The following is a 4,317-nucleotide window of genomic DNA, read 5'->3' as shown; positions in this document are numbered from 1 at the left end:
AGGTAAACTCATCACCTGTTCTCAGATAGAATGAAGTCGGGCCCAGGAGAAAATCAAGCCTGCTCCTAAAATCTATAGGAGGGTCCTTGGACTCCACGTTAAGAACTATGGTGTAGGACGTATAGTGTATGTGAACAGGTTCTTTGCATCCTTGGTTGGTTGGTTCAAACACAGATTTTTATTCCTGGGAAATACCATATAAAGTGGCTATCTTGCCCTCATGATTAGGCACTCTCTCTTCTATGTTCCCACACCATTTTCTATGTCCCTGTATCAGTGCCCAGTGTATTTAGAAGCTGGTCTCCCATCTAAGTTGGTTCACTTCATCTTCATCACCTCAGAGCACCTAACACACAGTAGAGCACACTAAACATATCCTGAACAGTGAACTGGATCCGTTGAGCATTAACCCTCTACACCACATGTTCCAAGGAAAATCAGCTCAAGGTCTACCCTAGAGAGAAAACCCAGCACAGCCCAGGTAGTGACTGAAGGGAGAGTTACATTCCAGAATGACTCATTCCCAGCTAAAGGGGAAGGCAGGATCCATCTGGAAAACAGATGGAATGCTCCCTTTTAGCACACATAAATTAAATCTCATTATCTGCCAAAACAGAAAGTTAACATTGATTTTGTGGGGGTTTTTTCTTCCCTCCTTAAAGAAAAAAATCCCTGTGTTTATGAACTAAAACTTCATGACAAATTTTTGTTCCATATTGTGATTATAGCACCTAATTTCCTAATTAAATATGCTAATTGTGAGTTACCTCACAACTACAAAGCACAGCAGTATAATTACGTAATAAAAAGCTTTTATGAAACTTTTGTGGGGAAGAGGGCTGGCTGAGGAGAGAGCTGCTTAGCAAGAACAAGATTGGTGCTACCTAGGGGCCCCTTGTGTCTGAATTGCCCGTGGGTAACAATGACAAGTTGGCTCCTTGCTTGAATTTCTCAAGTTTTAAGTCTGAGAAAACCTCTTTCTGTAATGGAGGGCATGGCTACAAAGCCACTGTGTGGTGGGAAAGGAGAAACCTCTTCATGGAAAAAGGGGTTCTGCTCACTTCCAGGGTGAGACTGGAACAAGCCACAACTTTCTCTGTGGTGCTTCAGTACCATGGGGTTGTTCCCAGTGCCCCCTCCCCCCCCCCCACACAACTTCCCCCGTCATCATCTACCCACTAAGAGAGTCTTAATGACTCCAGTTTCCTAATCTTTTATGAAACACAATCACAAGCAATAAGAAGATTAGAGGGCGGTGTGGCCAAGATGGCAGAGTAGGAAGACCCTGAGCTCACGTCCTCCCAAGGACACATTAAAATTACAAGAAGCAGATCAGGGGCAAGTGGACAACTAGTAGAATGGACCTACATAATAAAGAACTGGGAAAAAAAGGAATAAGAATAGTGGAAGAAAAGCCCTTGAACTTAGGCTTAAGAGTGTTTGGTGATTTGGTATAAGTATAGGGAGGATGTTGGGGAAGTGTTGCTGATCAGTATGAGTGGGGTTCCTTTAATGTTTTTCAGGAGGCACAAGTAAGGATTGGGGTTTCTTTTAAATACCCTACAGTGCCAAGACTGTGCTTCTTAGAATGCAACTTTGTGTAAATACTGGACCATGTGAGGCCCACAGATATATTTAGGCTACACGTTATCATCTTACCCATATTCATTCCCAAAAAGCAAATATCTTGTATTTATTTCTCTGCTGTTTTTCTCCCCTACATAACTTACTCACCTTCAGCATATATATGTGTGTGTGTGTGTGTGTGTGTATATATATATATATATATATGGATGTATAAATTCTAGCTGCCTTTTTCTCTCTTTCATTGGTTGTCGTTTTTAAAATTTTTTATTTGCATACAATTTTATGGGTTACTTTCCATTTACAGTTACTACGAAATATTGGCTGTATTCTCCATGTTGTAGCATACGCCTTTGAGCCTGTCTTATACCCAATAGTTTCTACCTCTACTCCCCCAACCCTACACTGCCCCCTACCCCCAAAGGTAACCACTAGCTTGTCCTCTAAATATGCAACAAACTAGTGAATATAATAACAAAAATGAAGCAGATTCACAGATATAGCTGCTTTTTAAAATAAATCATCATTATTATCACAATTATTACATCCACAAATATTTCCCAGTCCTGTAAGACCTCATATTCAAGCATCCCTTCCTTTTCTCTTGGCTCTTTCGGGTTTTTGGCTGGTTATTAAACCTCAGTTCACTGCCATCAAATCTATCAAGTGGGCCTTAATTTTTCTAATCAGCAGTCCAAAGTTTGAGGCAGGTAAACACTTAAGCTGAAGCATTCAGAAGAAATTGATAGAGAAAAGCTGAGGCTATGTCATATCAACTGACTGAGCTGCAGCCACTGTAAGGTCCCATAATTATGTTCCTGTTACACCCTACAAGATGCTACGTAATCCTCTCATCAAACTGTGCATTTGAAATATTATCCATGAGCAAAATTATCAGGTTAGATTGATTTTCCCATCCCATGTTACTTACATAATTGAAGCTATAGTCCAGCAGCCATAAATCAAGTCACATCATGTTGAAGTGGCTGAGTTCCTGGTGGGGTGTGGGAGAGACACTTTGATAGCACCCTGTCAAGATTTCGTTCCTGGTTCCTTTCTCCTGTGAGGTGAGAGACCAGCTAAGCCTCACGTTTCCCAAGCTGACTGGTGTGATAGCATAGTCTCATTTATTTACTGAGGGAACTCATAGGCACTAAAATTTATTTTTCCAGAGTGGAATACAGCAAAAATTTCCTGAACCCTCACATAACCAGTGGCATCCAGGGTAATACAGGGAGACCAAAAAGCCACCAACAGCCACCCAGGGCATATTTGGTGGCACAAGCTGACCAGAAACAATTTCTCCAGAGAAAACAGATAGGCTTATATCTAGAATATTCCACTACATATGTCAGAAAGAAAGATTTTGAAGTGAAAGTTATACATTATAAAGGAAAGTGTATACTCAGGAGAGCACATTACTTAGTTCATAGTAGGAGATCCATAACGATTGGTTAAATAAATATTTTTAAGTTAAAAGATGTTGATGGTTTAATTTTTCTTCAAACTTCGTGCTTATTTTGATAAATTCCATACACAATTCCATAAGTTTCATGAAAGGGGAGAAATGGTTTTTTTAGATGCCATAATGTAGAAAATTCTCCTGGGTTTTGGTTCTTAAATTCATTTTTCAAAACTTTTTATTTTGAGATAATTTTAGATTTAGAAAAAAGTTGCAAAAATAATGCAGAGTTCCCACATTCTCAGCTTCCCCTTCTGTTAACCCCTTACATAACTGTAAAACACTGATCAAATCTAAGAAAGGAAACTTCTACACTGCTATTAATTAAACTGTGGAATTTATTTGGGTCTCACTAGTTTTCTACAATTGACCTTTTTCTGTTCCAGAATTCAGTTAGGATCCCAAATCGCATTTAGTTGGCACGTTTCCTTAGTCTCCTTTTATCTGTGACAACTTCTTTTTCTTTCCTTGTCTTCATGACCTTGTCACTTTTGAACAGTACTGACAGTTGTTTTAGAGAAAGTCCCTCAATTTGTATTTGTCTGATGTTTCTTCACTATTAAATTGGGGGTATGCATTCTTGGAAGGGATACCACACAGGCGATGTGCTTCTTTCTGTATCAAATCAGGGGGTACGTGATCATCGATAGGTATTATGGGTGATGTTAACTTGGTCACTTGTCTAAGACAGTTTGCCAGATTTCTTAAATATAAAGTTACTTTTTTCCCTTTGCTATTGCTAAATACTTAGAGGAGATCCTTTGAAACTATGCAAATACTCTCTTCCTGCTTAAACTTTCACCCATGAATGTTAGCGTCCATCAGGGTATCTTCCCAGAAGCAGCTGTTACTCTGGTGTGCCAAGGATGATTTTCTATTTCATTCCGCTTACATTTATTAATTGGAATTCTTCCGTACAGAAGAGTCATCGTTTCTCCCTGTTTTATTTGTTCATGCATCTATATCAGGGTGGGCTCATGGATATTTATTTTGTACTTTGGGTTATAATCTAAAACTGTCATTTATTTGACGCTCACGTTGGTCCAACTTTAGCCATTCAGAGCTCTTTCAGTATGTACCGTTTCGATATGCCCCATCCTTCTTGTTTTTTGTTTTTTGAGCCCTTCCTCACTATCTGGCACTCCAAGATGCTCCAGATTCATCTTCTATTTTCCCTGCCCCAGTCCTGGAATCAACCAGTTCGCCAAAGAGCCCTTAGTTGCTTTTATTGGAGAATGGTGTTTAAAATGGTGATATTGAAGGGCCACAAA

Source organism: Stenella coeruleoalba (assembly GCF_951394435.1).
Source record: "Stenella coeruleoalba genome assembly, chromosome: 10".
Classification (NCBI taxonomy): Eukaryota; Metazoa; Chordata; class Mammalia; order Artiodactyla; family Delphinidae; genus Stenella; species Stenella coeruleoalba.
The sequence above is the reverse complement of the archived record's forward strand: the minus strand, read 5'-3'. Positions refer to the sequence as shown.